At 41.6% G+C, this 9,647-nt stretch overlaps 1 long non-coding RNA gene across 1 annotated transcript; it reads right to left on the bottom strand.

Moving 5' to 3' along the window:
• Positions 1 to 2,736: 2,736 nt before the first annotated feature.
• On the bottom strand, positions 2,737 to 5,676 carry LOC108879788 (uncharacterized). Its single transcript, XR_001960395.1, has 2 exons — positions 4,649 to 5,676; positions 2,737 to 4,380 (listed from the first exon to the last, which is right to left on the bottom strand). It is a non-coding gene; the product is annotated as an uncharacterized LOC108879788 (long non-coding RNA).
• Positions 5,677 to 9,647: the final 3,971 nt, after the last annotated feature.

Here is a 9,647-nt window from a genome sequence, read left to right as displayed (position 1 = left end):
GGTTCATCTAGACGTTCATCTGGTTCATTTAGACGTTCATCTGGTTCATTTACGGGCTCATTTGTTGAACACCGTTCTGCTATAATATTTGCAGCTGTGGGGGCTGCATGTCTTTGGACTGTGGGGGTTAGCCGGAGCACCCGGAGAGAACCCACCCAGGCACACGGAGAACATGCAAACTCCATCGTGCTGCCTGTTTCTTTTTCAGTGGTTGTAAAAACTTGTTTTTTTGTTCTTTGTTTGTCCCTCCTTTGGGGGGTTGACTGGTCTCACTTCATTTATTTGTGCAGCCTCTGGTTCACCTGCTGCTTCTTTCAGGGGTCTTTGTTGAACACCGTTCTGCTATAATATTTGCAGCTGTGGGGGCTGCATGTCTTTGGACTGTGGGGGTTAGCCGGAGCACCCGGAGAGAACCCACCCAGGCACACGGAGAACATGCAAACTCCATCGTGCTGCCTGTTTCTTTTTCAGTTGTTGTAAAAACTTGTCTTTTGTTCTTTGTTTTTTTTTTTTGGTTTTGTTTTTTTTTCTTTTGGGGGGAAGAATGTATGTTATGGAGAGTGTAAACCCAAACTCTTAGTAGTCTAGATGACTAAGCAGTTCAGGCCTTGTAACGAACAGCTCCAATAACTCCAACAACAGCAACTCCTGCTATAAAAGCAGCAGCTCCTGTTGAAATCCCAGAGAACAGTCCATTAGGTGATGGACTGCCATCTTCCTCCTCCACTGACTGATGGTCATAATCAGGTTCTGGGGGGTCATCTTCAGCAATAACATTCATTGCTGTCAGGGTTTTCCGCACACCTTTGGTCACTAAGTACCCGACACCCCAACCCAAAGCAAAGAATGCCATTTTTAGCTGAATTAGATGAATTTGTTGAAGAAATTTGTAGATGATTGATTATTGATTTTTGTTGATTCCTCGGCTCCCTGTCTTGTATTTGTTCTGTGTCAGTCCACAAGTGAAGGATCGGTTGGTTGACGTGTTCAGTGTTTTCAGGGATACTAACAAGCCTGAAAGGTTTCTATGGTAACTGTGACACTTTGAACCGTCATTCTAACTGTGACGTCATCTGACGGCCCATTCGGTCGAGGACGCAGCGACGTCGAACGTGCTGGGATGACGTATTTTTTATCGCCCTGCTCGAACATTTCTCACGCCGAAACCAGGTGAACCAGCCATCGTATTTTGGTTGGTTATCTACCGTGTTGATAGACAGCTGCTCAAACTCACAGCTGGCGAGGACCAGCCAATCACAGCACAGTAGGGCGGGAGTTGCTGCATGACTTGCAAATTATTATCCAAAAGGCCTTCAAGCTAGCCAGTCATAGTCCCATCTAACCTGGTTGAATGAAAGTGACCGTGACAGATGTCCATTATGGATTCATTAATGAACGAATCCAGGGACCTTAGACCTTAGACCTTAAGTCTTAGACCAAAGGTCCTGCTCCTTTTCAAGTCTTAGAACCTGGATACTTTTTAAAACCATGGTGGTGAATTGAGTACAAATATGTGCCTGTGATTTAGTGCACATCACTCTAGCCAGGTACCACAAAACCTACAGACTGTACCCAAAACACATGACACGGGAGTGGGATGGAACGAGAGTGATTCTTCTCAGATCCGGACGGGACAGGATTTTTTTTTCTAATTTGACTTGGGACTGTGACAGGACAGGATTATGTTTGTGGGAGTGGGATGGGACAGGAGGGAAAATCCACCCCCGTGTCACCCTATACTCTGAGCTCTTCTATGAAAGCCTTTCTTCTCAGAAAGTTAGTAGAAACACAACGAGGCTGTAAAGGTGGACTGGTGAGTAGATGGGTTTTCAGTTTTCGTGTGCAGTATCATGATGTTGACAACCCGTGTTGAAAATGTCTTGAGCCTGTGTTAAAACCACAGACCTTATTTCAGACATTAAACCAAAGCCACACTGACTTTGGGACGAGGGAACAGGAGGTGCTAACATGCTAATGCACCTCTGAGTTTTAGGACTCATTCCTGCACCGCTCTATTGTTTGGGTGCAGACCAACGTAATAATAATACTAATGACAATAAAATGAGAATAGAAATCAAACCATTCAGGTTTTGTTTAGGCCTGTTTTAAAATGACATTGGACTGGGTTGCGTTATATTTTAGTGATTCCTGACAAAGATATTTCTCTAGTCTTTATGGCCTTTTAGAAACAAAATGTAGAATCAAAAATATTTCATTACAAAATAAAGATAATAAAAGAAATTTTAAAAAACTAAGTAAGTATTTAAAAGCATCTATGAAATAGGCCAACAAAAGGAGGCGAACTGGCTTCAGCTGGGCCACTTTTGGCACTCACAGGTTGTCCTTTAGACACTGGCAGGTGTGGTGTCGGACAGAGGTGGCCTGAAATAATCCAGACTTCAGCCACTAGATGTCACTGGTGAACTCTCTATTACACTGTTCATTAAGTGGACAGCGTAGTTTGTCCCTCCCAGGACACTGTAGCAGCCACTTTTTAAATGTTGTTTTGCCCTGCCTGCAAAAATTGTGGAACAATTTCAGAAAAATGTTCCTCAATGGAAAAATGCAAAGACTCTGAAGACTTCACCATCTACAGTGTCTAATTAAAAACACTGCATTGTGTTCCTCTGCCTCTGGGGGAAGTTTGGAGCGATAGCAAGCGGCAACAGGCCAGGGAGCGCTGTGTTAGCAAGATACATATACTGTGGACTGATAGAGAGGAGGCCACACCTCACCTTTCACAGGCCACAGCTCCTTTATTACTGAGCACAATTTCATTCACTTCATCACATCATCTCCCAGTCCTAAATAAGTGCTAATATTATTAAAAGCTAAATATGCCACACATTAAATCAATAAAGCTATAACCAAAACTACATATAGTTACATAAAACATTCTCTCCAAAAGAAAACAAGACAGCATGAATTCAAAACACTTTAGCATACATTCAACATAAACAAAAACTGGTTTACTCAAATTACAGATTCTAAACTAATACTAATAAAAATAATCACACTAATAATCCAGAGGAACTCATTCAGTTGCACTAATTTCTACTGACTCTAATACAATAACACATACCATCCTGCTAGCAAAAAAAAAAAGAGCAGAAAGAATTTTCTGACTGTGTCTTTGTTCATTTTCAGTTAGTAAACACAGCAGAGCTGAGAGAGCAACAACACAGACTAAAGTGAAAGATACAACCTGTTTGATTAAGACCAGGCACAACAGGCTCCGGTCAAGTTTGATATATTTAGCTTCTATAACATGTCGTCTTTCAGATTAGTGGAAAGAAAACATCCAACACACACATTCAGGTGTCTATTTAACCACAGTTTGTCTGTTTGAATCTGTAGGCTTCAATTACAACTCAAATCTTTAAAGGACGTTTTGTCAAAATGAGTTTTTCTCACACTCCTCCTCCTCAGTAAAACTTAGATTCAGCTAACTCTCCAGTTGTGTTAAACCAGGGGTCAGCAACCTTTTTGACTCAGAGCTACTTCAAGGATAGCGAGTAGTAAGAAGGGCTACCAGTTTGATATAAACTTCTGGAAGAACTTAAAGTTGCATGGTTTACCTTTAATGATGATATTATCATCATTATTATTAATAATAAATATTCATATACTGAATGTGAAGACACTGTCAGATCACGTTAATACAACGGGAGGAAACACAGAAACATTTCAACATGCAACACTTTTTTAATTTCCATTCATTTCAATGCATTTCGTTTCATTTTCAAATGATCAGTTTTGTAACATTTTTTTTAGGAAATCATCATGTCTCATTTGTACTAACCACTACCTCTGTAACAGTTTTTAACAATTCATGAACTATGACCGATGTTTGTACAGACTGTCAGTTGTGTAAGATGAAAAATTTTAAATAAATCCCATCACATTTCATACTCATCAACACATCTGTTACACTTCATGAACAAATTTGTCACATTTTTTTTTTAAAACAATATTTGAGTTTAGTTTTGCCGTGGTGTTTCGCTGAAAACATGTTATCTCTTTCTTTGTCTGTAAATGTCTGTTAGTCTGTCTGTTAGTGGGAAGCCTGGCACTGCATGCGGTTCACCAGTGTACTGTAATCTGGGATATAACCTGACACTGCAACTCTGAGTGAGTCTTGCAGATGTTCATCAGTAAGGTGCGTTCTGTGCTTGTTTTTGATGAAGTTCATGTCAGGAAAGGCTGATTCACAGAGATAGGTTGAACCTAAAAGGCAGGCAACCTTCATAGCTGCTGTGCATACACCTTTGTACTTTTCTGTGTCCACAAGGCACCGGTAGTCTGGTGCACCCTGGTGGGCTTTGAGGTGGAGGTCATTTTGCAACGTTACAATTTCAATCTCCACCTGTCCAGCAGTGCCTGCATGAAAGGATTGGAAATGAATGACACGCATGGCTTACGTTGATCAAAGTCACAAAACCTGTTCTCAAACTCTTGCTCAGTCTGTTTATGACTTGAGAGTACTTTTCTGCAACTTTGTCTAAAGCCGCAGATGCAGAAACATTGTCTTTCAGCACAGACTGCACAGGAGGAAAGTGCAGCACTTTTTTCTCTGTAAATGCAGAGAAAATGTTCATCTTAGCTTTAAATGCATTTACAGCACTTATCATGTCAGCAGCAGTCTTACCTTTGTCTTGCAGCTCACAGTTCAAATGGTTCAGTTGTGTGTAGTGGTAGTGCGCTGCCAGGTGTGTAGTTAGCATGGTAGCTTTTGTGACACGTACTGAAGTGTCTCTCCACATTGTGCCACAGTCGCCCCGCTAATGAGACACACACAGTTTTCTTTAACAGTCGTAAAAAAACTGTTCCTCCCAATCATTGTGAAAATGATAAGTGTTCTTTCTTTTTCTGCCATGTTTTCAGGGGTAGGAAATTCACCCAGCTCCCCGTGCTAGCTGCGCCCGCTAGCTTATCTCAGCAGAGTGAGAGGTTTGTCATGCGCACAATATTGAACTTTGACCCAGGCAAGGTCAGAGTTCATGTAGTTTTTATTTTTTTATTTTCAGTATTGTCATTTTCAAATCTACATCTATGCAAGAATAAAAAAGAACAGCAACGCAATTAAATACATTTTATACGGAGCTCCTTGGCGATTAGTGCTATTTTTAGAACATGCCCTGCGGGCGAGTCATGTGGTCCCTGGGCGACCTGGTGCCCGCAGGCACAGTGTTACTGTGTCACATACGTGTTACTCCTGAAGTAACATTTCTGACACGTCTCGTGTCTCTGTGTTTTTCCCTCATTAGCACGCGACTGGTTTTGTTGTTGTTTTGTTGTGTTTTTAGACACAGGCTGAAAAACTACAAACTTCACAGTAAACTGAGACTTCAGCTCCTCAGTGCAGAGTGGAAACTAACAGAGCTGGATCATCACCTTTTTACTGGAGAATCAATCAAAGTTCACTCATAGAAATGCTAGTTTGAACCATTTTTGTTGTTGTGGTCGTTGCCTTTTCCAAAATTGCTCCCAGTATTTTCCAGATTCAGTGTTATTGTAGCTGTTGAGTTGTTGGTTGACTTTAGATAAAGGAGCAGAACTCAAAGCTGAACACAGTTTATCTGAAGAAAAGGAATTTCACCTGATCACAGCCTGAAATATTTTGTTTCTGAGTTTGGTCCAAATAAATTTGCTCTTTGCATCAAGAGAAAAACATGAGTGGCTCTTAGTTCATTAGTGTTGGCTGTTTTGTAACTTAGTCAATGTTTCACTTGGTGTCTGTTTTTGTCTTCCCTTTTAATGGGGAGGCCACAAAGCCTTCTGGGAAATGTAGGAAATGACTTGACTGATGGAGATCATTTTTTCTATCTTTATTTATTCATAAAAACCATCAGTCAGCAGCAGTGTATGGGAAGACATCACCAAATATATACCAAATATGGCACATTTTCATCTGATATTACAAAGATAAAGTACCTCGCAATTCATAGTACTCCATTATACTGCTGTAAAAACTGTTACATTTATATTTAAAACACACAAAATGACTGTAAATTAAACTGGGATTTGCTACCTTCTGCAACATCTTTATTTTTCCCTAAGTTTTATTCTGTGCACTGGGAATAACTGTTGAGGCATATTCCAGCATTTGTTAAAGTAACAGAAGAGGCGGCCAAGTTTGCTTGAAATACAGCAGTGACCCATGTTGTGATGCTGCCTGTTTTTATTGTCCTTTTATTGTTGGCAGACAGACTGTTTTGAAAAAGTGAACTCAGTATGGAGAAATGTGGGTTACCTGTTGTAAAAACCTGTACTGCTTTCAAAGATCAAAAATGACCAACAAATTATGTAAAATGACGGCAACAAAATTTATTTGGATTAAAGATTAATAGCACTTATCTCAGGGATCCTAAAGTACCCACCATGAGCAGGTTCTTGGCGACAGTAGAAAGATAAGAGAACATAGCAATTTATTGCAATTGAGTTTTATTTGTTTGATGAGGAAATTATCGAAGGCGTGGTGGTCCATGTGCATAACGCCATGCAAAATACCCAAGGATGCCCCACCTCTCTTCCTGTAGAATGTGTGCTGAATACTGGTAAAGCACCTCATACCAACCATCAGAGAGGGAGGATCTTAGAGCACGGTGGATGTGACACAAAGCTCTTGCTTCACCTGCCAAAGCAGCTTCTTGGGCCCTGGGACTGACAGCTACAATTCCAACGCTGACTCCTACAACAGCAGCACCTGCTGCAGCTGCCACATAAATTCTGTTTAATTGTCCATGATTTGGAGCAGCTGGGGGGTTGACTGGTCTCACTTCATTTATTTGTGCAGCCTCTGGTTCACCTGCTGGTTCTTCCAGAGGTCTTTGTTGAACATTCTCCTCTCTTTGTTCCTCAGCTGCTATATTTGTAGCTATGGAGGCTCTCCGCACAGCTGTGATGACCAAATGACCAGCACACCAACCCAGAAGAAAGACTGCAGGTTCATCTGCTGGTTCATTTAGACGTTCATCTGGTTCATTTAGACGTTCATCTGGTTCATTTAGACGTTCAACAAGTTCATTTAGACGTTCAACAAGTTCATTTAGACGTTCATCTGATTCATTTAGACGTTCATCTGATTCATTTAGACGTTCATCTGGTTCATCTAGACGTTCATCTGGTTCATTTAGACGTTCATCTGGTTCATTTAGACGTTCATCTGGTTCATCTAGACGTTCATCTGGTTCATTTAGACGTTCATCTGGTTCATTTACGGGCTCATTTGTTGAACACCGTTCTGCTATAATATTTGCAGCTGTGGGGGCTGCATGTCTTTGGACTGTGGGGGTTAGCCGGAGCACCCGGAGAGAACCCACCCAGGCACACGGAGAACATGCAAACTCCATCGTGCTGCCTGTTTCTTTTTCAGTTGTTGTAAAAACTTGTCTTTTGTTCTTTGTTTTTTTTTTTGGTTTTGTTTTTTTTTCTTTTGGGGGGAAGAATGTATGTTATGGAGAGTGTAAACCCAAACTCTTAGTAGTCTAGATGACTAAGCAGTTCAGGCCTTGTAACGAACAGCTCCAATAACTCCAACAACAGCAACTCCTGCTATAAAAGCAGCAGCTCCTGTTGAAATCCCAGAGAACAGTCCATTAGGTGATGGACTGCCATCTTCCTCCTCCACTGACTGATGGTCATAATCAGGTTCTGGGGGGTCATCTTCAGCAATAACATTCATTGCTGTCAGGGTTTTCCGCACACCTTTGGTCACTAAGTACCCGACACCCCAACCCAAAGCAAAGAATGCCATTTTTAGCTGAATTAGATGAATTTGTTGAAGAAATTTGTAGATGATTGATTATTGATTTTTGTTGATTCCTCGGCTCCCTGTCTTGTATTTGTTCTGTGTCAGTCCACAAGTGAAGGATCGGTTGGTTGACGTGTTCAGTGTTTTCAGGGATACTAACAAGCCTGAAAGGTTTCTATGGTAACTGTGACACTTTGAACCGTCATTCTAACTGTGACGTCATCTGACGGCCCATTCGGTCGAGGACGCAGCGACGTCGAACGTGCTGGGATGACGTATTTTTTATCGCCCTGCTCGAACATTTCTCACGCCGAAACCAGGTGAACCAGCCATCGTATTTTGGTTGGTTATCTACCGTGTTGATAGACAGCTGCTCAAACTCACAGCTGGCGAGGACCAGCCAATCACAGCACAGTAGGGCGGGAGTTGCTGCATGACTTGCAAATTATTATCCAAAAGGCCTTCAAGCTAGCCAGTCATAGTCCCATCTAACCTGGTTGAATGAAAGTGACCGTGACAGATGTCCATTATGGATTCATTAATGAACGAATCCAGGGACCTTAGACCTTAGACCTTAAGTCTTAGACCAAAGGTCCTGCTCCTTTTCAAGTCTTAGAACCTGGATACTTTTTAAAACCATGGTGGTGAATTGAGTACAAATATGTGCCTGTGATTTAGTGCACATCACTCTAGCCAGGTACCACAAAACCTACAGACTGTACCCAAAACACATGACACGGGAGTGGGATGGAACGAGAGTGATTCTTCTCAGATCCGGACGGGACAGGATTTTTTTTTCTAATTTGACTTGGGACTGTGACAGGACAGGATTATGTTTGTGGGAGTGGGATGGGACAGGAGGGAAAATCCACCCCCGTGTCACCCTATACTCTGAGCTCTTCTATGAAAGCCTTTCTTCTCAGAAAGTTAGTAGAAACACAACGAGGCTGTAAAGGTGGACTGGTGAGTAGATGGGTTTTCAGTTTTCGTGTGCAGTATCATGATGTTGACAACCCGTGTTGAAAATGTCTTGAGCCTGTGTTAAAACCACAGACCTTATTTCAGACATTAAACCAAAGCCACACTGACTTTGGGACGAGGGAACAGGAGGTGCTAACATGCTAATGCACCTCTGAGTTTTAGGACTCATTCCTGCACCGCTCTATTGTTTGGGTGCAGACCAGCGTAATAATAATACTAATGAGAATAAAATGAGAATAGAAATCAAACCATTCAGGTTTTGTTTAGGCCTGTTTTAAAATGACATTGGACTGGGTTGCGTTATATTTTAGTGATTCCTGACAAAGATATTTCTCTAGTCTTTATGGCCTTTTAGAAACAAAATGTAGAATCAAAAATATTTCATTACAAAATAAAGATAATAAAGGAAATTTTAAAAACTAAGTAAGTATTTAAAAGCATCTATGAAATAGGCCAACAAAAGGAGGCGAACTGGCTTCAGCTGGGCCACTTGTGGCACTCACAGGTTGTCCTTTAGACACTGGCAGGTGTGGTGTCGGACAGAGGTGGCCTGAAATAATCCAGACTTCAGCCACTAGATGTCACTGGTGAACTCTCTATTACACTGTTCATTAAGTGGACAGCGTAGTTTGTCCCTCCCAGGACACTGTAGCAGCCACCATTTTTAAATGTTGTTTTGCCCTGCCTGCAAAAATTGTGGAACAATTTCAGAAAAATGTTCCTCAATGGAAAAATGCAAAGACTCTGAAGACTTCACCATCTACAGTGTCTAATTAAAAACACTGCATTGTGTCCCTCTGCCTCTGGGGGAAGTTTGGAGCGATAGCAAGCGGCAACAGGCCAGGGAGCGCTGTGTTAGCAAGATACATATACTGTGGACTGATAGAGAGGAGGCCACACCTCACCTTTCACA

Source organism: Lates calcarifer, unplaced genomic scaffold (genome assembly GCF_001640805.2).
Source record: "Lates calcarifer isolate ASB-BC8 unplaced genomic scaffold, TLL_Latcal_v3 _unitig_747_quiver_1083, whole genome shotgun sequence".
NCBI lineage: Eukaryota > Metazoa > Chordata > Actinopteri > Centropomidae > Lates > Lates calcarifer.
This window is presented reverse-complemented; position numbering and strand designations above follow the sequence as displayed.